Source organism: Macaca mulatta, chromosome 6 (genome assembly GCF_049350105.2).
Source record: "Macaca mulatta isolate MMU2019108-1 chromosome 6, T2T-MMU8v2.0, whole genome shotgun sequence".
NCBI classification, from domain to species: Eukaryota; Metazoa; Chordata; class Mammalia; order Primates; family Cercopithecidae; genus Macaca; species Macaca mulatta.
Window position 1 is genome coordinate 113,496,551 of NC_133411.1, and position 25,338 is coordinate 113,521,888.

Below are 25,338 nucleotides of genomic sequence, written 5' to 3' on the forward strand. Positions count from 1 at the left end.
CATTAATCCAATTATATTGTTATTCATTATTCTATATTTGAGTTGTTTTTCAAAATACAACAGATTTTACTGTGCTAATAAAAGTTATGTATAGTAAGTTAATCAGGGAAAAGGTATACCTACTTCTGACTACTTCTGCTGCCAAATGCTAAAAGAGCCCTATGCTTAAAGAAAGTTGAAAAACGCTGGCATTTATATCTATAAACTTCCATTCATAAATAATTCTAAGGACAAAATGAAGCTGAAAAATGATGATAATAATATGCTGGTTATTTGTTAAATATTCACTCAGGATGCACCTATGGAAAATGTACTGTGTGCCAACCGTGGAGCTCTAAAGCTGACTTCCTTTCAGTCCTCATAGATTTAGCAGTCTACAGAGAGCACAGAGCTATTGACAAATAATAATTAATCGGGAGATTGAGCGAGGGCATCTCTGAGGAAGAAGTAGCATTAAACAGAATGCAAGATGAGGAGTCCAGCTAAAAAATATGCCCTGCAGAGAAAAGAATGTATGTGAATTGTCTAGCTGGAAGAAAATAGGTGAGGCTGCACAATAGGAAAAGGGGCTAGGGATATCCCTAAGTCCTAATAGCAGTAATATTGCCACAAATCATTTAGATTAAGCCTTTATTCATTTCTGTTTCACATGGTAGTATTGATATCCAATTATCTAAAGACTTTGAAGGCTTATTTACTTGTTCTGCAAATTTTTCTTAAAGTAATGAAGATTCTCATGTAGCATTACTCTGACTATTGATGCCTCACAAGATTACACTGAAATTCATTTGTGAAAAGTTTTTTTTAATATCTCAATTTAATAAGTCTGAAAGCTGAGATTCTATAACTTATTTCAGTGTCATTACAACTTGAAGAAAATACTGATACTCTTAGAGATATGAACTTTGAACTTCAAAATATATATTATTTAAATGTCTAATAAAAAGACATAATTTCTTACAGTACTCTATATTAATTTAAGTAATGTCTATGTTCTCAGAATGCTTTTCTACAAAATCAGTGTTTCTGTAGTTCTACACTCAGATTGTATATGACAACTTTATTAGACTATCAAGCTTTCAACCAGAACAGCATTGAAAAAAATCTACAGAACACAAAATGGAGAAAAAACAGTTTTTTTGTGACAGCTAAATCATAGAGTTTTCACAAGAACATTTTTAGTATTGATTCTTGAAAGCAAAAATTATTTCCAAAATGAGGAGCTCCTATTGGCTGTAGCTTTTAACATCTTCCTTTTCTTCTCATTGCCACAGTTTATCAGAATAGTTTAATATGAGGAGAAAAGCTCTCAAAAAAAAAAAGAAAGAAAGCTGAAATTGCTTGATCTAGTTAAACATGATTTTTTTCTAAATGATGTTCAATATTGCTAGAGGTTTCTTTTCTTCTCATTTAATCTCAAATTACTACATAAGAAAGCACTTGACATTTGCACACCAGCCTTCCTCAAAGAGATATTTTAAGTTCTTAAAGAAAAAGGCAAGTATATATAAGTATGCTAAGAACAGAGGCCTTTAAAAAAATCACCGACACTGTTATAAAACTATAGTATAGAAACATGCACAGGTAGTTAGGAGTGGAGCTGACTTCAGGGAAAGATCTTTGGCAGATTGAGTGAGACAATTTTAAGGAGATACTGAACTGGGGGAGAGATTATTCTGGGTAGAAAAAAAAAGATATGATTGAGGAAGAAAGAAGATGATGATACCGAATAACTCAAGACTTCTTTCTACATCAAAACCTGAGAAAAATTTTGCATATTACTATTGGATTTTGAAAAGTAACTAAAAGCATTTAAAAGTTGGCAGCAATGTAGGCCTGTAGAACTCTGTGGGACCAAGACAGAAACTGAGGGCAGCATGAGCATTAATAAGCAGTCTACCTGGTGAAAAGTGGGCTCCCTATCTCCAGATAACAAAAGCAAAATGGCAACAGTAAGGAGATGGGGACATGATACCATGGTATGAGGGAAAACAGAATTACCTACAATACTGTCCAATTTCAAAGGTGGTCATAAAACCTCTCAATTTACTCATATCCAATACCAACCAGTTGATGGAGTGAAAAATAGGGAAAAGCTACTATGAATATCACTCATATTAAGTATAAACTATATATTTCCTTTCTTTTATATTCCACTTCATTACCACTGCCTCATTTAGAATCTCATCTCTTTATCCTTAGACTACAGCAAGTTGTAATCTCCAGGCTTCCCAGTTATCTCTGGAAACAATTTTGTAATTATATCCATCAGGAGTATATGCAAAATCAATCTCATTTCATTCTCAGTTCATTAAGCTACAATGACTTCCTCAATGAGTTAAGCCACTCTGTTCAGCTTGCAAGGCCTTAAGTGTGTTTTGTACATTTTCATCCATTGTTACTTCTAATTGTTACTTCGTATGAATCTCATTCAACTTTTTCTCTGTTATCCATATTGTCTTTATCATTTTCTTTTTTATCTCTCCTATAATTTCACATTTTCAAAATTCTTTATGGCTCAATTCGAGTTCTAGTTCTTTCATGACACCAAATTAAAGTACATTAGGTCCAGCTTTTCTCCAACTCTGATCTCATGATACATTTATATCCAGAAACATACATATTAATTCCCCATTTGAAAAAGATTGGCTTAATTTGTCCCCACGAATCGATGTTAAGTTCCCGCAGGCAGGGACTTTTTATACTACTTTTGTATCCACTGGGGGGCCCAACAGTGTTCTGGGTGTTTGATCATTAATTCAATAAATACTTAGAGACTGGTTTCAGATAGCTTTCTTAATATCAAAACTGGACTGCCCTTGAAAGATTATTCAGCAGAAGATACTGATTAAAACAGTCATTTACAACGAGAGTTTTCCAGTTGATAGATTTTATTGCCTGTTTTTTTTAGATAATGCAAACACTGTAACAGGAAGCATCCTATAAACAAAATTTGTCTTGACTGTTGGGCATAGCCAGCTTTAACTGCTACTTTAATCTCCACTAAAGGCTCAGAGGAGAACTGAAATGTGAAGTGTTTAGCAGGGAGTCTGTCCAAAAATCAAGTTAGTGCAGAAAATAACCTGAGTGAAAAAATAGAAAAACACAGAAACTATGCCAGCTATAGGAGTTCAGCCTGCACTGTGTCCCTTCACATTTTCCATTCATTCATAATTCTGGGCCACACATGTTATATCCTCACTCTTTTTCAATACTCACAACTTTAAGTGTAGTTTATAACAATTCCTGTCTTGAAAGAGGTGTTTACATTTTAGTCTTCCATTGAATTCTCTATTCTTAGCTCTTATCGTTTGAATAGTCTGAGCCTGTTCAACTTTTTCCTTTGTCCCACCAATAAATTTAATCACAAGTTTTGGGATTGAGATTAAGAAAAAAAAATAGGCATAGTTTTATATTAAGTTACTCCATGTTATAAGAAAAAAGCAGCGAGAAATGGGCAGGTGTAGCATAGCTAGATGACTTGGAGATGTTGTCTTCTTTAACACCTGTGAAAATAAAGGTATATGAGGAATCTACCTTGTGGAACATCTTGGATTTTAGAATAACCGAATTTCAGATTTAGAGTGGACTGTAGATATAATCTTGCTGAAATTTTTGAACAACATTGTGTGTATTACTGAAATTAAGACTTAGTTTCTACATCTATAAAACATGGGTAACAAAATAAAGTTAAACATAGAATTTCAATATGACCTACCAATTTCAATTCTAGGTATGTAGGATTCAAAATAATTGAAAATAGGTATTCAAGTAATTATTTGCCCACAAATGTTCATGGCAGCACTATGCACAAGAGCAAAAAGCTGGAAGTAATCCAAATGCCCACTATAGATGAATGGATAAATAAAATGTGGTATATTCACAAAATAGAATATAATTCAGCTACAAAAAAGAATGAGTTACTAATATATATATTACATTGTGGATGTCAATGAACCGTCAAAGCATTGTGCTAAGTGAAAGAAGACAGACATAAAACATTAAATACAGCATAATATTATGTTTATGATATATCCCAAATAGGTAAATCTATAGAGACAGAAAGTAGATTAGTAGTTGCAAGGCACTGATGACAGAGAAGTAGGATATTGTGCTTTAAAGTATATGGAGTCTCCTTTGTGGGTGATAAAATTGTTTGGAAGTTAGAAAGAAGCGATGGGTGCACAACATTTTATATGGATTAAATGTCATTGAATGTATACTTTAAAGGGGTCAGCTTTACATTACATGAATTTCATCTCAATTAAAAAAAGGAAAGAATACTAGAGGTTGAAATATTTCTGTCTGTTACACGTCATGTTGCAACTGACAGCATTATCCAATTTAAATGCTCTAACGTCATTTACTCTTTATGGTCCATATAAATTTGACTAACATGATTGTTAATTCATAGATATCTATCTAACATGAATATCTACTTTTACTTTAAAGTATTGCCATGTTAATTAGTTTAAATAAGAAGTAGTATACATACATTTAGAACAGATTATAACTCTCCTGTGGTTTTCATTTGGATGCGGTTCATGGTGAATTTGCACATCCTTTGAGGAAAAACCTTCATGCTTTAGTTTGTGTTCAGCTACACAATATCCACTATTTTAAATTGTTGGCAGGAAATAGCTATTTAGCATTAGTCATCTTGTAGAATTTATAACATAATGATTATAATCCAACCCCAACAACAGAATAGTATATTGCCAAGAATGGAATCGGGCTCACATTTATCTTTAACGGAGAAATATGTTCTATTTTAAAGAGCCAAGAAAAAAATAAACAGTCATGGAGGGTTAAAGTTGGCAGAATCTAGCCTAGGTATTACTTTTCAACTTTTCAAGCAGCTAGTGAATCACCTATGACAAGTCTAATTAAAATAATTTCAACTCTGTAACTGGGATACTAAGCAGATGGTAGAAATAAAGATGTGCTGAACAGGCCATAAATAATTGAGGCATGAAAAAATACAAAGAGAAGTGCAAGCTAGTCCTTGCAGTTTATGTGAGTATGCATAGTTTTCTCTGATATGTTAGCATATGCTTTTAGCATTGTACCTTTACAAATATACATTGTAAGATATATGACATTATTCTTGGAAGCTGGGCCTTGTAGATGTTATAAATATAATCCACAAAATGTAGCTAAGGATTATGACATAATAATCTGTTGGGGAATGACATAAAAGGAAAAGCATATAAACCAAATAGACAATTGGAAGGAGACATAAGAGTTTGTAGTCCCCATGAGCTGTGAACTGATAGTAGTAATTGGATTATATCATTTCTCATCACAAAGCCAATACTCATTGTCATGGTGAAATCTGTTGTTTTTCTTCCTGGGCTGAGCCTTCCAATTCGATGGAATTTCACTGTGAAGGGGATTTAAAATATTAAAGAAACAAACGAGCCTTTACAATTTTTCTGTCTAAAGTGTACAATAATCAGGAACTCTGCACAACACAAGTACATGATACTGTGTTCACAGAAGACATATTCCCAGAGCAAGTTCCTTGGCTTACACTATTAGCAATGACACTCAATCAAGTACAGCCCTTCAAGGATTCCATGGGGAGAAATGTGTGAAATAGATTTTGGATCTCCTGTAGGGGGCAGCAGGCAAGTTATCAGGCGGCTAGGAATCAATAAACAATGCAGACAACCTAATTATCAGCGAAGCAGGCATAACATGGAGGTATTATACATAACTTGGAGATATTTATTTCAGTGGTTTGGTTAATATTATAGTAAATTCAGTCATACAAAATTTTTCATTTCTCAGTGCATACAAAAGTTATGATTATACTATATTATAGACTATTAAACATGCAGTAGCATTATGTCTAAAATACCAATGTATATACCTTAAGTTAAAGTATTTTATTGCTAAAAAGCGCTAACAATCATCAGAACCTTCAACGAGCTGTGATCTTTCTGCTATTTGAAGGTCTTGCCTTGATGTTGATGACTGCTGAATGAGTAGGGAGGCTGTTGTTGAACGTTGGGGTGATTGTGGCGTTTTTTAAAATGAAACAACAATGAAGTTTGCTGCATGAATTGGCTCTTCTTTCACATGAGATTTCTTTGAAACATGCAACACAATTTCATAGGTTTTTGTTTGTTTGTTTGTTTTGTTTTTGTTTTTGAGACAGAGTCTTGCTCTGTCACCCAGACTGGAGTGCAGCGGCGCGATCTCGGCTCACTGCAAGCTCTGCCTCCCCGGTTCACGCCATTCTCCTGCCTCAGCCTCCCAAGTAGCTGGGACTACAGGCGCCCACCACTGTGCCCGGCTAATTTTTCGTATTTTTAGTAGAGACGGGGTTTCACCATGTTAGCCAGGATGGTCTCGATCTCCTGACCCCGTTATCCGCCCGCCTTGGCCTCCCAAAGTGCTGTATTTGATAGCATTTTACCCACCGTAGAACTTCTTTTAAAACTGCAGTCTATCATCTCAAACACTGCCACTTCTTTCTCAACTAAGTGTATATAACGTTCTAAATCCTGTGTGGTCGTGTCACCATTGTTCATAATGTCTTTACCGAGAGTAGATTTCTTCTCAGGAAACCACCCTCTTTGCTCATCCATAAGATGCAACTCCTCATTTGTTCAAGTTTAGTCCCAAGATTGTAGCAACAGAGTCACATCTTCAGGCTCCATTTCTAGTGTTTGTACTCTTTCTTTTTTTTCTTTTTCTTTCTTTCTTTCTCTCTCTTTTTTTTTTTTTTTTTTTTGAGAAAGAGTCTGACTCTGTCTCCCAGGCTGGAGTGCAGGGGCGCGATCTCGGCTCACTGCAACCGCCTTCTGGGTTCAAGAGATTGTCCTACCTCAGCCTCCAGAATAGTTGGGACTACAGGCAAGCGCCACCATGTCCAGCTGATTTTTGTATTTTTAGTAGAGACGGGGTTTCACCATGTTGGCCAGGATGGTCTCCATCTCTTGACCTCATGATCCGCCCTCCTCAGCCTCCGAAAGTGCTGGGTTTACAGGTGTGAGCTACCGCACCCAGCTGTACTCTTAATATTTCTATCACATCACACTTACTTCCTCCACTATAGTCTTAGAGCCTTCAAAGTCATCCCTGAAGGTTAGACTCAACATCTTTCAAACTCCTGTTATTGTTGGTATTTTGACCTCCTTTCATGAATCATGAATGTTCTTAATGGCATTTAGAATGGTGAATCTTTTCCAGAGGGTTTCAATGTATTTTGCTCAGATCCACCAGGGTAATCCCTATTCATGGCGGCCATAGCCTTACAAAACATATTTCTTCAATACTACTAGAAAGGCAAAATTGCTCCTCTAACTGTGGGCTACAGAATGGATGTTAACAGGCATGAAGACAAGATTAATCTCCTTGTACATCCCCATCGGAGCAATTGGATGACCAGGTGCATTGTCAATGAGCAGTAATATTTTGAAAAAGGAACTTGTTTTTTGTTTTGTTTTGTTTTCTTTTTTTCTGAGCAGTAGATGTCAACAGTGGGCTTAAAATATTCAGGAAGCCATGCTATAAATGGATGTACTGTCATCCAGACTTTCTTATTCTATTTATGGAGCACAAACAGAATTGATTTAGCATAATTCTTAAGGGCCCCAAGATATGTGGAATAGTCAATGCTTTGGTTTGAACTTGAAGGCACCAACTGCGTTAGCCCCAACAAGTTCGATATGTCCTTTGAAGCTTTGTAGCAAGCCATTGACTTCTCTATAGATATGAAAGTCTGAGATGGCATCTTTTTCCAATACTTCAAATATAAGGCTGTTTCATCTTCATTGAAAACCTGTTTAGTGTGGCCACTTTCATCAATTGTCTCAGATTTTCTGGATAACTTGCTGAGCTTCTACATCAGCACTTGCTGCTTCACCTTGCAGTTATAAGCTCTGGAGATGGCTTTATTCCTTAAACCTCATGAACCAATCTGTTAGCTTCAAACTTTTCTTCTGTAGCTTTCTCACCAGGATTTGCTTTGGATTAGGCTATAGTTTAAGGGAATTTTGTGGCTGATTTGATCTTCTATCCAGACCACTCAACCTTTCTCCCTATCAGCAATAAGGCTGTTTATTTTTCTTATCACTTATGTGTTCACTGGAGTAGCATTTTAAATTTTCTTCAAGAACTTTCCCTTTGCATTCACAACTAGGCTAAATATTGCAAGAGGCCGTGCTTTTGAACTATCTCGGCTTTCAACACGTCCTTCTCACTAAGCTTAATCATTACTGGATTTTTATTTAAGATGAGATACATGGGACTCTTTCACTTGAAAACTTAAAGGACATTATAGGTTATTAATTGGGCTAATTTCAATATTGTTCTCTCAGGAAATAGGGAGGCCTAAGAAGAGAAAGAGAGATCAGTGAACATCCTGTAGCTGGAGTAGTCAGAATATAAATAATTATTGACTAAATTTGCTGTCTTGTATGGATGTGGTTTGTGGTGCCTCAAAACAAATACTGTAATAATATCAAAAAACACTGATCACAAATCATAACAAATATAATAATAATACAAAAATTTGAAATGTTGCAGAAATTAACAAAATGACATACACAGACACATAGTAAGCACATGCTATTGGAAAAATGGCACTGATAGACTTGCTGTTCACAGGGTTACCACAAAGCTTCAATTTCTTTAAAATAAAAACCAGAACACCGTATCTGTGAGGTGAACTAAAGCAAAGCACAGTAAAACGAAATATGACTATTTTCTTCTATTTTTTCAACATACGTCAGAAATAGCAGTGAAGTTTGAATATCTGGCTGAACAAGATATTTAATCTGTGCATGGACCTCTCCGCAGTGGCTGATCTAAAGCAAGTGCTGGCTTGGGTGATACAATGTGAAAACAATAATGAGAAGTCATGGAATTACAGAGGAATATTATTCAATGATTTCTTTTTTTCTCTCAGAGTGCTTCTGGGATGAAAAGACACACTAGAAAAGGCAGATGTAATTAAAGGTAATGAGAGATCAAACTTTAATTGAACTATAAAAAAGCACCACCTCTTCTACTTGATAATTGCACTACCACCACCAGGATCAGCTCCACCACGTTTATTTCCCTTGAACCTTTATTATCACATTATTGGCATATATATCTTATAATTAAAACATCCTGAATTACAAAAACTTTAGTTATCAAGGAAATGAAGAAGAAATAACATGCAGTGATGTGCCGTGGCAAAACATCAGCCCATGAACTCGTTGCCCCAAATGGTAATGCTCTAAAATAATGTGAGGTTCTTTAATATATGCTAATTAATGAAGGGAATTCAGTTTAAAAAATCATATACATGCACTCTCCACTCTTCTCTACTGTGAAATATTTTTCTGCTCTCATTAGTGCATTGAAATTGCACTTGTTCGTTTCTACTTAAAGAATATTTGATAGTTTGTATACATATTAATTTGATTGCTTGCAGGTTCATTAGTAAGCACTTTTGGGGAAGGTATGTTGATTCCAATTTTGATTAAAAATAAGCAGATAACATCTGAAGTTTGATTGGGGCAAATGAACCAATGTCTGGTGTAGTAAGTGGAAGAATGGTTCTTAGCTAAAGACACTTAAGAGTTATCACAGAAGATTGGGAATAAAAGGTACTTAAAAGTTTGAAGTACCATATAATACTTCATGAAATCATCACTCTTTAGGAAATAATCAACGATGACAAAATAAAACAATGATTTTAGAATAATTAAAGAAAAATTTCATTCATTTTAAAATTCTTACTGCTGAATAACTCTTATTACCTACTAAGAACTTTTAGAAACTGATTTCTGGCTTTTTTTCTCAATTTTTTGAGTCCTCTTGGGATTTTGATGCTATTTTTGAGGGAAAATGGTCTCAATTTTACTCAGCTGGGTGTGCTTCTAACATGTGTTTCACTGATTGCAGAAGTATTTATTAGCCTTCTTAAGATAATATAAGTTAAAAAAAATGCTGTAATTCTCCATTTTTTCCCTCTAATGAACTCAGGTCTATGAAAACTGTCTGGTTAGTTTAAGAGAACCTTAAATTTGGTGGAGGGATGAACAGTGGAATGATTGGAAGTAATAAAGAGTTTCTAAATGTGGAAACAGGAAACAAATCAATGATGAAATATAATTTTGCTTTCATGAAGGCCTAAAGAATAATGGGCTTTAAAAGGAATGATAAAATTAAATTTTAGAAGCCAGGAATGCAGAGGTCTATAGAGGAAGACTTATTCTTTCTGTTAAGACTAAAAATGATAGCTCTACTTAAATCTCTTTAGGCACTAGAAAAATCTTGTGAAATTGAGTTTCATATTCCATTGACATGTCAAGATATCTTATTCACCCGAGAAACAGTTTCACTTAAATATATGACTTGTTCTGCACCATCACAGGACTTAATTTAAGCATAGCACTTCTACTATCAAGGAGCATCATGCTTGTATCAGCTCCATCAGGGTTACAAGGCAAGTGGAGAATTGAGGCCATCAATTTTAAGGCCATAGAGTTGAAAAGTCTAGTCTTTAGTAAGTGACTTAAAACATCTTGTATGGGCTGTATTTATTGGTTTGGTGCCACAGCATAATGAAATTTATGAAACAATTATTTGAAGTCTGAATTCATGACTAAATTGCTAAACTTAACTTGTCATCCATTTGCAGAAAGAACTCATATGAGAGTTCAGTTTTAGAAAAGACATAGGTCATTTAGAAATGCAACTAAAGGTCACTGTTTCTAAGATCTCTTCTATAATAGGGGTGAGGACAGTCCATGTCTAAAGTAGTCACAGTAGTAAACCGAATATATAGATGAATTTTTAAAATACAGAGAAGGAAAAAGGAAGTCTCATGGACAATAATGTTTTACTTTCAAAACTAAGCTGGCTTCTTTTTATTAAAATATCATATGAAATTAAGGAAAATTAAAAAACCCAAATCACCAATATTGAACCACAGTTATCCTCAGAAAAGGTAGCACAAATATACTCTCAGAAGACATTTTTATTATAAGTGGATTAACTTAGGTGGCTTCGTCTCTATCTCAAATACGTAGGTGAGAAAACACAGGTAATTATACTTTGATAATTACAGTAGCCACAAAATGTTAGTGCTTTCCTTAATTTATGGTACTAAAGAGTATCTAGAAGATAATATGGCTAATCAGTAAGATGGAAAAACTGCTAATAGATCTTCTGTTGTAAGAAAAATTATATGGGGCTAATACCTTTGTAATTAAAATGTGAAGCAATCAATTTTCCTGTCAGTCAACCTTGATTGCCAGGTTGGCCAATAAATCTATACTGCTTGGAGTGCTGTCCTTTTCATTACTTAATAGTTTGCATTCAGTGGAGGAGGATATCCACCCTGAAAAAGAACTAATATTCTTTCTTCAAGGACATTAATTTTCTGTATTCAGAAGTTATTTGTCAGCTATTTATTTTGTCAACAAATACACTAGGCTCTTGCAGTAAGCACGGTTTTACAAATGCCTTTCCCTATGGTAAAATGTTATTTATACAGCTTACCTTCTATTAGATATATGGGTATTTTTATTTTTCCTCTAGAACTTTTCTAGTGAGCAACACTGGAACTTTGCCCTAGCTAATTTGCACTCTGGATCATGACTATTAAGTTAATGGTTGTGAACTTACTTGTTTTCATTCTAGGATATCTTATAACGACCAACTAACAATGCTGAAACAGAAAAAGCAATAAACAAATAGGCACTATTTTTTTCCCTTAAATCTGGTTAAAGTTTAAATTAGCATTTTTTGAGACATTGAGCTATGTATTACTCAGCATATTCCACTCATGCTTTTCAACATAGGATAACATGTTCAACAAAAAGAAATATGAAAATCCTTTCAGTAGTCTTCTGTAACCATCACGTTAGGGTAACTTTCATAGTCAATACCATTGCCTCAGACTAGCCATTTGCTTGAGGGTGATAAGATGTAACTGTGATAGTTCTGATAAGGTTTGTGCACTCAAATATTTTAAACACTACTAGAGTAAATGTAGACTCTTTGTCCAAACCATTAATTGCTAGCTAGCCATGTGTTGCACATAACTGCAACAGAACTGTTAAGCATTGTAGTGTGAGCTAAAGTTAGATACATTTTCCATTATTTTGAGGCAAAATCTATTATAATCAATATATACTATCTCTGAATTGGTGCAACTCTATCAAGATGGAATCTTGACCAATAGTTTTTGGTCAATTTTCATGACAAATCAGGATATTTGGTTTGCCTGTGTTGAAAATAGATATTTTTTAAGTATTTAAATTTGAGTATAAGCTAAATTCTTTTTATTTTTTTCATCACATTATATACCAACTGACACCTTATTTCACAGCATATTTACTCTGAGATCCATTTTAATAAAGTAGTTTCCATTTGGAGTATTGTCAATCACTATATCACAGGATGGGGATATTTTAAACCAAGATTTGGCATTTAAAAATAATATTTTACTTGGCACTGACACACACCAAACCAAGTCTCATGGCCATGACAGATTACAGCAGAGTGGGAACATGTGAGCTTTTCACAGACAGGAGTACCACAAAAAAGACACCAAAATAATATGATGTGTAATATTTGTATCCACTTTGGTGGAACATTTCAGGCAATAATATTATGATGTCATGTAATACATTATAGCCAATCTTTTATCTGCTAGGCTTGATACAACATCAGTGGTGATAAAGAGTAGCTTATATATATTTTAAAATGGTAATACAGGTATACAATTTTTAAAAAGCTTGATTATTTATCCATCATCTTGGAAAACACATTAAATGCAGTTAACAACTATGTCATAGAATATTATAGTAATGATTATCTTTATAAAGGTGGAAAACATAGTTTGTATAAATGTAATAGCAACAGAAAGGTCTGAAAATCTCATGTTGTCATTGAAATGACTAAATTATAGACCAGGTACCTTATCTTCAATGAGTTAAATTCCAGAAACATTGATGTGATGGCTAAACTTGTGACACAAGATAATACATTTTCACATTTTTAAACTCAGAAACTCACATATCCTATGTAGATCTGTCTGAAGTCATTCTGATGGTCACTCATCTGTATATTACATGATCATGATTCTCTGAAATTTGTGCTACACTTTAAAGCCCTAGTGTTGCAGGAGGAGGAGGAGGAGGAGGAGGAGGAGGAGGAGGAGGAGGAGAAGGAGGAGGAGGACAAGGAAGAATATATATCAAAGAATTCCAAACTGAAGTATATTCTATGGAAAGAATCTTAATAAGTGATGGTAGTAATTCATTACTAGCCTAATGCTGTGCTTCCAGTGACAAAAAAATAAAAATGACACTCTCTGAGCAAGCATAGGGCTTTGTTAAGTGGATGGCATCTTTGTGCATCCTTCCTTCCAGGTAGGTGTAGCCTTGCACCATGTCATACAGCTTGAACCGATCTCAGTTTCCTTCACCTCCTCAGCTAGACAACCTCAAACAATGCAAAAACTATTCAAGCAAATGTGAGAGCCCTGGTTATTGAGTATTTAGCAAAACCAAGTTTCACAAAGATTTTTCTCCAGAAGTAAGTGTTGGGTATGAGTATTGCTCAAGTGTTCATTTCACGTTGTATTTCCACTCTCCACGATTATGTTGCCTCTAGCTGAGCCTCTGACTGAATCTCCTTCACTTCTAATCCCACTCAAAAGTCACACATCAGTAATACTTGTTCTACTTATCCTTCCTAATCATAACTCTGTTTCACATGTCCATGCATTTGCACTTTGACAGCTTCCTATTTTACATTCCACCTGCTATAGCTTCTGAAAACCCAGCACAAATGTTTATTTTTCTATGGAAGTCATGAAAATACAATACAGAGACTTTCTGCTGTGGAAAAAACAGTTGATTCGTAGCCCTGTTTCTGTTCTCTGAATCTACCAGTGTTTATGCCAAAGTCATGCTTCTCTTGAGATAACCCAAGCATTGACAATGGCAGATCTATTCCTGCAAAATATGTCTTCTCTGAATGCTGAATTTGGTTCAAGGACATTCTATTGATGTGAGCTAGTCTTTCTTAGAGATGTGCTACAGTCTAAGACTGTTCCTAATCTTACCTCTTTGCTGCTGTTTTTCCAGAAGTAGACCTGTCTTATTCCTTCTCTGGCTCTGCACTTCCCATTTTCTTTTACATGTGTTTCCTCGATAAATCTCTTGCATAAACTCTTCTGAGCATCTTTTAGTGGATCTGAACTAACATGATTGATACTGAAACAGGTCCAAAAATAGGTAGCAAGATGGGAATTGGAGACAGGTTCAATCACCAGCCCACAGGTAAAACGAATGCCATCCTAAGTGGTAGGTGAGGCATAGAGAGTCTCTGGCACAAGATGGTAGCCTAATTGCTATTGATTTCACCACTTGAGACATGAAAATACAATACAATGCAATAAAATACCCTTTCAAATTCAATAATTCAGGCATTTGAATGATAAGAGTTTAGGAGGCAGCATCAAAAAGACAAGGACTTCTATATTATGTTGGTGGCTTGCAGCGAAATAATGACAAACTGATGGATGTAAACAAGCATTTAACAGCAAAATGTGAGCACCAGAGGGTCCTTTTGGTAGTTTAAATAGATATCCAGATCTCCTGGAGAAGAGCAGACACAGCAGCAAGTTGAAAATTTGATAATTATATTTGCATAGCTTCAGAGATATCTGAAAGTCCTTCAAGACAGATTTTTTGTGTGCTAAAGTCAAGGCCCTGGTTAAAAAAAATCTGGGACTCTGAAGCTTGGGATGGGAATATCTAGACAAGTGTTCATGTAGATGGTGACTCACAGACACCTTTGAACTGGCAGAGCTTGGAGAAATGGTGCACCTTTGTGCAGTCAACTTTAGTTCTTTCACTCTTCTATGATACTATAAGATTCAGGCTGGGTAGAGTGGCTCGCACCTGTAATCCCAGCATTTGGGGAGGTTTATGTGGGTGAATCACTTAAGCCCAGGAGTTGGAGACTAACCTGGGCAACATGATGAAACCCCATCACTACTAAAAACTACAAAACTTTGCTGGGCGTGGTGATGTACGCTGTAGTATCAGCTACTCAGGAGACTGAGGTGGAAGGATCACTTGAACCTGAGAGGCAGAGGTTGCAGTAATCTGTGATTGCATCATTGACCACTGCACTCCATCCTGGGTTACATAGCAAGACTCTGTCTAAAAAAAAAAAAAAAGAAGAAAGAAAGAAAGAAAGAAAAAGACTATAAAATTTTAAAATACTAAACAGTCCCATTTCTCCTTGCAGCTAGGTTGAAAACTGGAGTTAAATCTTACCATGATCTACGTTAAGTGTGTTCTGGGCCTGATAAGAAAAGAAAGAAACAACACACCTAAGGAACTGCAGTAATAAGGTAGCATTTATTGACAGGACAAGGCATGTACAACTGTGATTGCATTTTGAGGGTACTGGATCAAAGTGATGGAATGTAAGATCAGAAAAGCAAGAATTCATCGACATGGGGTTCACTCACCGACTTTGGTCTTCACATCTTGGCAAAGAACCTAGGAAATGAGGAAAACTCTCTGTAAGTGTTATTCTTAGAAACCTGGAGAAAGTGATGCCTAATACTAAGCAAAATGGAAATTCCTGAATTGCTCTGGAAGAAAATAGTGAAAGGAATGAAGAGGCTGAAGCACATGTGAATGTGGAATGGATTTATTATGTGAGGCCAGAAGACCTACCATATGGTTATGTTCCACAGGAAGAACTAGAGATCAAGGTCATCAGGATGTGCCAATATATAGGGGCAGGATCACTAAAAAATTTGGGGGTGGCTCTCATCTGTAGGTCAGGGTTAATGGTAGACAAGGTCTTCTCAGATTTGAGCTTTGTAATACCCATGAGATGATGACACCCCAAAATATTAGAGGCCAGTTGTAAGACTTGAACACCAGAAAGCAGGGAGAGCAATTACTCTAATGTCTAGCAAGGACACATAGGCAGCCAAAGGAGTTTGACTTACAGGGAGCTGGGATGATTAAAAGAGTGGGAAGCCCCTAAAGGCAAAATAGATGGGCAGACAACAAGGAAGCTGCTTGACATCTACAACTCCCCTTCCAAAAACAAAAACAAAACAGAAGAAAACAAGAATCAAGACACAGATATTTAGTACAGTCACCCTCAATAAAAAGCCATTACTCAACTTAAGCATTCAGTGATTGATGACTGGAAAAACAATGTGGTATATATATACCATGGAATATTATGCAACTATAAAAAAAATGAAATCATGTCTTTTCAGTAATATGCAGTAGAACTGGATGCCATTATCATAAGTGAAATAACTTAAAACCAGAAAATCAAAAATCATATGTTCTCACAGGTGAGAGCTAAACAATGGGTACACATGGACACAAACATGGAAATGATAGACTTTGGGGACTCCAAAACTGGGGAGGGTAGGAGGGAGATGAGAGTTGAAAAATTAGTTATTTGGTACAATGGTCACTATTTGGGTGACACAAGAAGTCCAAACCATTATGCAATATATCCAGGTAACATATATGAATATACACATTCTGAATCCATAATTTTTCAAAAGAAGTCATGATTACTTGCTGAGTTCTCAGACCTGTGTCAAGTTTTAGATTTGGAAGCCATTGACTGAAGAGGTGGTCAGATTCATAGGAAGAAGCATCATGCAACACTACAGAACATTAGAAGTTGTGATTATTTCCCTAGTCATAACGCTGTACACTAAAGAATGGGAAACACTCATATATTTGAAGACAGTTGGACAGAGCCTGAGTGTAACTTGACATTGACAACTGAAGTCCTAATGTGTCATCATTGACCCTATGTAAGATTGGAGGCTTAAGTATAGTGGGAAATAAATGGAGCACTGACTAAAATCTAACCCACAATGGCCCACTCTGTCCATGGATCCACCCAGTAGTTGTTTTCCAGGTACCAAAATACAAATTGGAATTTACTATGCAGTTGGAGTAATACTCACATTGAGTCTTTGGCTTGCAGAATGAGAGATATGACTATGAAGAAGGACAACTTGCCACCTCTTGAAATGACATCCTCCCTCCAGCTAAGATTGAGTCAAAACCAATATCACATCCCCAGAAGGATGCTGCAGGCTATTACTACCACTAAAGATCTAAAGGTTACAGGGGAGGTCATCTTTATTATATCTCTATTAATTTACTAGTCTTCCCCTACAAACAACTGCATAGATCTAGAGAATGATTATAGACTACTGCAGACTTAACCATGTGGCTGCTATAGTTATGGATGTTTTGCTGACAGAGGCACCATTACTACAATAATTTAATTAGGTTTCAGGTACATGGCATATACAATGGTATATAGTTATTGACATGGAGATTGGATTCTTTTACCTTCTGATAATAAGACAGGATTTTTAAAAGCTTATGTTCATATGAGAAGGTAGAGAATGTTTATCTGAAGTTTTGTTTCAGAGGTACATTAATTCTTTTTACCCTCTTTCATAACTTCTGTTATAGTCTGAAAAGAACAGCCTGGGGATTCCATCAAATAGTCAATAAATTCCTCATATTGGATAATTAGTTCACTGGCAGCCTTAGTAAGATATAAGTGTTACCTAATATAGGAAATAAACTATCAAAGATTCAGGAACATTCTACTTTAGTGATGTTTTCAGAGTCCAGTGTTCAGGATGTGTTCAGGATGTGTCAAAAATCCCACAAGAGAAAAGGAAAATTGACTTATCTTTCATCCTTTATTACAAAGAAGGAAGCACTTTATATGGTAACGCTCTTAGGGGTTTGAAGGCAACATATTCTGTACTTCCGAATGCTGTCTCACCCATATAACAGATGGCATTGATTGTGGCCATCTTTGGGTGAGGCCCAGAGGAGGAAACTGGTCCTGTTACTGAAGTTGATCTCAGGTTATGATGCTTGCCATTAGCTATCACATAGCAGAGGGCTGTAGCTGACTCCACTTACCATCTGTATTTTCCCCTCAGCAAGTGAGGCCTGGAAGAACCAAGGAGGATGTGCTCCCCAAAGCTGAATTTGGAAGTGATTTTATGGTACATATTAGTACATTTTCATACTACACAAGACTGGGTAATTTATAAAGAAAAAGAGGTTTAATGGACTCACAGTTCCACATGGCTGGGGAGGCCTCACAGTCATGGCCGAAGGCAAAAGAGGAGCAAAGGCACATCTCATGTGGTGGCAGGCAAGCAAACATTTGTAGGGGATCTGTCCTTTATAAAACCATCAGATCTCATGAGACTTATTCATTGTCATGAGAACAGCATGGGAAAACCTGCCCATGATTCAATTACCTTCCACCCGGTTCCTCCCACAAAACAAGGGATTTATGGGAATTACAATTCAAGATGAAATTTGAGTGGGGACACAACCAAACCATATGATGGCACAAGGGGTGGACTGTGGCAGACACTTAAGATTCTACTCAGCTCTCCTGCTGTGGGAAATATAAGTGAAGGACTTCTGTACTCTTCATTTTTCACCACATTCATGCTGAGACTATGGCTTTCACTGGCTGCTCCCAGCCAATGGCTGAGCATAGGGTGGTAGCAAGGAAGGCCAATTTCTGCAGAACTCCTCTAACAGGAGTAGCTGCTCAAGGACTCCTTGAACACCAGTTTTGGCTCAAGGACTCCCATCAACCTTATCAAAACTTTCTTAAAGCTATGCTACAAACTGAGACTCTTCCTACTTTTTCTTTCTCTTTCACAGGTGTCAGGATTTCATCATGCTCTGACAGATCTCCCTCCCACTCAAGTTTCTTTCCCCTTTTCTTTCACGGGCATTTCCTCTTAAATTGCAACTAAGTCTCTTGCACTTCTAAACCTGTTTTGGCATATGCTTCTTCGAGGAGCTGAACTAAGTTCTTACCACAAGTATGACATTTTGATACTCTCAAAACCTGCTCTTTAGCTAGTTATCGTCTTCCTGGACTAGTGTTTTAATAAACACATCCAAAAATTCTATAAAGTAATTTTATTCATTAGGTATTCACATGGTAAAAGTAGATGGACACAATTGTCCGTTTCCCAAGAATCCAGTTTCAGAGTTCCTCTCAGATGGCAAATAAGTCTTTTCCCATACCCGTATCTATAAGCATGACTGTGATTGTCCATCTGTCCCTCTCAATATACACATACACATACACAATCTATACCTTTTATATGGCTTAAATATCGCTTAGTATCATCAGTTGGAGAAAAGAAAATTTGTTGAGAATGAAAATCTGAGCATGCATAGATAATTCAAAGGACCCTACCAACCACTAACTTCTGTGAATAAAGCCACTTTAACAGTATAATATCTTAAACATCTATGAGTTATTGACTTCAGAGTCTGTCCTCTCAAGAGTTGCTGCTCTTCCAGCATTGCAAATGTGACACTGTATTCTGCGTGGTGCAAACACTGGGCAGTAATTGGAGAAGTGGGGAAAATATTCTTGTTAAAGTTGTTTTCTCTTTGTTATCATTTGTTTATCTTTATTAGTAGGCTACAAAAAGAACCTGTGTATGAAGCTATTCCATTGGGTAAAGTTGGGTTAGGCTCAAGCTAACATCATCTGTGTATATTAATGTTACTGTCATATTTTTTCACACAAGAAAGTGTATGACATGTCTTCATCTGCCTGAAAATTATTTTCTCAGAAGATTTGTTTCCAATATTATAAATTATTTTTAGATTACATATTAGTTTAGATAATTTACTCTCAAACTAGATATCCTCATTTTCTGATTCTAAATCTACACTGATCTTTCATTCTAAAATGCATTTATTAGGTTCACGAACTGTGCCAGATAGAATGTCCTCCCAAACATGTCTATACATTAATCTTGCACGTGTGTGTGTGTGTGTGTGTATAGTCTTATAAATATGTTACCTTACCTGGCAAAATGTGATTATGATTATGAACTTTGAAATAGAGATATTATTCTTGGTTATCTGTGTGGGCCCAAACTAATCACATGAACCTTATAAAGCAGAGGGTTCAGTGTAAGGACCAGAAAGATACCTCCAGGAGAAATGGGGACCTCAGTCCTATAACCTCAAAGAACTGAATTCTGCCAACAATCTGAATGAGTGTGGAAGCAAATTCTTCCAAGAGGCTCCTAATAAGAGCCCCATCTGCCACCATCTTAATTTCTTCGTTAAATCAAGAGCCGAGAAATCTACCAGGCCAACCTAAATTCTCACCTATATAAATCTGTATTGCTTTAAAACACTAAATTTGTGATAATTTGTTATGGTAGCAATAGAAATTTAATCTAAACTATCCATAATCACCTTTTTTGCCAACCTCAGTCAAATTTAGTCATCTGTTACTCTGCAACCTGTGTATTATCTTCATGCACTTATTATTTTACTAGATTTTGTAACTTTTTAAAATCCCTGTCTGTCTTCCTAACTAGTCTGCAAGATCCTCAAAGGTCTCATTTATCTTTGAATAGTATAGTAGTTGATCTTTTGAAATGAAGAGCAGAGTATTTAGTACTGCCCGAGTGGATTAATAATTCACCGATATATAAGAGGTTTTAAACACACTGAAAGTAATCAAAGCTTAAGTAACTTTCCTTACTTACTTATTACAAAATATTCTGTCTCAACTAAGTGAGTTAGTAAAATATTTTTAATCTAAATGATATTGGTTTTCCCATATAAACTCAAAAACACTCAGAAAGCCTTTTGTAGAAATCTTTTTCTTATTTCTTAGAAAAAAATGCCTTGGACATTAATTCTTAAAAGGTTTTTATGTTTATTTCTCTGTGTAATGGTGGAAATATGTTTGTCTATAAAATAATTACATTTTGTATTCAAACACAACTTTCAGAAATATCAGTTGTGTGGCTATCTAATCTGAAAAGAATATTTCACAATGATTTTCATAGCTAATAACGTGATAATGTCATATAGAGTGCATGTCATCATTAATCATTGCTAAAATCCCCAAACAAACAGAACTTCTATTATACTCCCATACCATATCTTCCATAAGCTCCTTGACCTAGATGTATTGTATTTGATATTATGCCTTGAGCTTGCTGTCACATGCAATACACTTAGACTAGGTAACGTGACCCTTATGTCAGTTATTCATAAATAATTTATAGCCCATGGTTGGTGAAATTAAACATTCAATAAATACTAGTAAATATTGTGGTTTCTATAATTTATCATTAATAATTAATTAATCCTGCTTTTGGATTTGCTCATAACCATTTTATAGATACTATGTACTCTGGATATTTGACTCTGAAAAGTGGGACTTCTGCTACTATGTTTGAAATGTGTTCTATCAGTTTATAGCTGTATAACAAATTGCTTCAAAAGATAATGACTTAAAATACAACCTACTTCATATAGTCCCCTTATTTGTGGGATAGGAATTCTGGCAGGGTTTGGGTGGGTAATTCTTCTGCTCCACGTGGTGTACACAGAAGTTATGCAGTGGTATTCAGCCGATAGGTAGGTTAGTCTGGGAAGTGCAAGATGGCTTCACTCACATGTTCGGTGCTTTGGCAGGGATGGCTGGCAGACTGGTCTTAGCTGATGTTATTAACTTAAGTGCCCATAGTAGCCTTCTTCAGCCTGGCTATCAGAAGAAATTAGCCTTCTTAGATGGTGGCTCAGGAAGGTAAGAGCAAGTATTCAAGGAAACATAGCAGAGATTGCATGGCCTTTTGAAAGAAAACTTGAAAATTTTAATGGCATGCTTCCATTGTAATCTATTGATTGACACAGCTACAAGCTCACCCAGATTAAAGGTATGGGGATATTCCATGGGAAAAGCATCAAAAAATTTGTAACTGTTGTTTAAAGCTCACGTAATTGCATTCTGGGCAACCCTCCTGTATCTGGTAAATTATCTACTGACAGTAAAAACAACATTTCAATTAAAACAGACACTATGTAATATCTATGATATATAGTGAAAAAAAAACTGAAATTTTCTTCATCCACTTCAAATATTTAATTTGGATTTGTCTAAAAGCACAATTGCAAGACAACATCAGGTATTCACATGCCATCCTATAACTTTTATATTAATTTTTAACATGCTATTTAAATATCATGGGGTCTTCAGAAAGCTCATGAAAAATGCATATTATGGAAAAAAAAACTATGCATGGATTTCAAAATTTTCTTACACCGGATTAAGCTCATACTAAATTGTTATAACAAGTTTGAACAAGAGTTAGTCAAGGTACTAAGATGATGCTTAGGCATCAATTTAAAAAGTATTCCTATCAAAGCAACATTGATTCTGCTGGAATTGAAGCAAGGATAACATAAAAATTTATGATGAAGTTGGGATGAAAGAATGGTAAACTCACCGAGGCATTGCGAAAGGTATATAGGAATAATGCCCTAAATAAACCAGTAATTTATATATGGAAAACTTGTTTTAAGAAAAGGCAGTGTTGAAGATGAAGCCTGGTTTGGCTGTATCTCCACCCAAATCTCAACTTAAATTCTATCTCCCAGAATTCCCACATATTGTGGGAGGGACCTAAGGGGAGGTACATCATGGAGGCCAGTGTTTCCTGTTTTATTCTCACGACAGTGAATAAGTCTCACAAGATGTGATGAATATAACAGGGTTTTCTGCTTTTGCTTCTTCCTCATTTTCTCTTGTTGCTGCCATGTAAGAAGTGCCTTTCACCTCCCGCCATGATTCTGAGGCCCCCCTAGCCATGTGGAACTATAAGTACAATTAAAGATATTTTTCTTCCCAGTCTCAGGTATGTCTCTATCAGCAGCATGAAAATGGACTAATACAATAAATTGGTACCAGTAGAGTGGGATGTTGCTAAAAAGACACCCGAAAATGTGGAAGCAGTTTTGGAACTGGGTAACAGGCAGAGATTGGAACAGTTTGAAGAGCTCAGAAGAAGACAGGAAAATGTGGAAAAGTTTAGAAATTCCTGGAGACTTGTTGAATGCCTTTTCCCAAAATGCCACTAGTGATATGGACAACAAAATCCAGGCTGAGGTAGTCTCAGATGGAGATGAGGAATTTGTTGGGAACTGGAGTAAAGGTGGCTCTTATTACGCTTTAGCAAAGAGACTGGTGGCATTTTGCCCCTGCCATAGAGATTTGTGGAACTTCGAATTTGAGAAAGATGATTTAGGGTGTCTGTCAGGAGAAATTTCTAAGCAGCAAAGTATTCAAGAGGTGACTTGGGTACTGTTGAGAGCATTCGGTTTTATAGGTGAAGCAGAGTATAAAAGTTTGGAAAATTTGCAACCTATGCGATAGAAAAGAAAATCCCATTTTATTCTGGGGAGAAATTCAAGCCAGCTGCAGAAATTTGCATAAGTAGCTAAGAGCCCAGTCTTAATCCCCAAGACCATGGGCAAAATGTTTCCAGGCCATGTCAGAGACCTTCACAGCAGTCCTTCCCATCACAGGCCCAGATGTCCAGGAGGAAAAAGTGGTTTCCTGGGCCAGGCCCAGGGTCCCTGTGCTGTGTGCAGCCTAGAAACTTGTTGCCCTGTGTCCCGGCCCTCCAGTCATGGTTGAAAGGAGCCAACGTGCAGCTTGGGCTGTGGCTTCAGAGCCTTGGCAGCTTCCACGTGATGCTGAGCCTACAGGTACACAGAAATCAAGAATTGAGGTTTGGGAACCTCCACTTGTTTTTCAAAAAATGTAAGGAAATGACTGGATGCTCAGGAAAAAGTTTGCGCAGGGGCAGAGCCCTCATGGAGAACTTCTGCTGGGGCAATGCGTAAAGGAAATGTAGGGTTGGAGCCCCCATACAGAGTCCCTACTGGGGTACTGCCTAGGGGAGCTGTGAGAAGAGGGTCACCACTATCCTCCAGCCCCCAGAATGGCAGATCCACCGGCAGCTTGCACAATGCACCTGGAAAAGCCACAGACACTCAAGGGCCAGACTGTGAAAACAGCTGGGAGGAAGGCTGCACCTTGCAAAGCCACAGGGGTGGAGCTGCCCAAGACCATGGGAACTCACTTTTTGCATCAGTGTGACTTGGATGTGAGACCTGGAGTCAAAGGAGATGGTTTTGGAGCTTTAAAATGTGCCTGCCCAGCTAGATTTTGGATTTTCATGGGCCCTGTAACCCCTTTGTTTTGGCCAATTTCTCCCATTTAAAATTGCTGTATTTACCCAATACCTGCACCCCCATTGTATCTAGGAAGTAACTAGCTTGCTTTTGATTTTACAGGCTCAAAGGTGGTATGGACTTGCCTTTTCTGGTTTGAGACTTTGGACTGTGGACTTTTGGGTTAATGCTGAAATGAGTTAAGACTTTGGGGGACTGTTGGAAAGGCATGATTGGTTTTGAAATGTGAGGAAATGATATTTGGAGGGACCAGGGGCAGAATGATATGGTTTGGCTCTATATCCGCACCCAAATCTCATCCCGAATTGTAATTCTCACAATTCCCACATGTTGTGGGAGGGACCAGGTGGGAAGTAATTGATTCATGGGGGCAGGTCTTTCCTACGCTGTTCTCATGACAGTGAATAAGTCTTATGAGAACTGATGGTTTTATAAAGAGGAGTTCCCCTGCACAAGTTCTCTCTCTTTGCCTCCCACTATCCATGTAAGACATGACTTGCTCCTCCTTGCCTTCTGCCATGATTGTGAGACTTCCCCAGCCATGTGGAAATATAAGTCCATTAAACCACTTTTTCTTCCCAGTCTCAGGTATGTCTTTATCAGCAGTGTGAAAACAGACTATTACAACAGGCCTCCGATAGTACAGATATAGTCCATTATTCCTGTAAAACCATTTCTGGTTAACTCCATACTGACACACAGCAGAAAACAACTGAAAAACTTACATGCACATACACACATATGTATATGTACACACATATGTATATATACACATATTTGTATATGTACACATGTATGTATATATACACATATAGGTATATGTAGGTAGTCCCTAAAGCTATAAACTAACATTGAATAATTTTGAGTTCAAAGTTTTAAGCACTGTCATGAAAAATTCAGGTGGACACCCAAACTGTCTTAAATGCTTATTCCCTAAATTTTTTTCTAAAATAGCAATTTTTTCTTGTTTAACATTATACAAACTAAGTACAACATTAGAGACTTATACAAGAAATAAATGTACATGGATATATGTGTGGACATGCCTATTTGCACAAAAACAACTTTCTGTATATATGGACATATATATAGAAACATACATATATATACACACATACATATGTATACACACATACATATATACACTCATATACATATATACAAACTAAATACAACATTAGAGGCAGATACAAGAAAGAAATATACATGGGTATGCATGTGGATATGCCATCTG

At 36.4% G+C, this 25,338-nt stretch overlaps 1 long non-coding RNA gene across 3 annotated transcripts in view; it reads right to left on the bottom strand.

The window, feature by feature from the left end:
• LOC106998876 (uncharacterized) overlaps window positions 1–25,338 on the bottom strand; it is a 57,383-nt gene that overhangs the window by 6,914 nt on the left and 25,131 nt on the right. Inside the window, exons 3-5 of one of the 3 annotated variants that reach the window (XR_013418120.1) lie at window positions 16,988–17,071; window positions 11,208–11,347; window positions 10,967–11,123 (exon numbers count right to left, since the gene is read on the bottom strand). This is a non-coding gene — a long non-coding RNA (uncharacterized LOC106998876). Of the gene's footprint in view, window positions 1–10,966; window positions 11,124–11,207; window positions 11,348–16,987; window positions 17,072–25,338 lie in introns of those variants that run through there. The other 2 variants (XR_013418122.1, XR_013418121.1) reach the window with 2 other exon arrangements.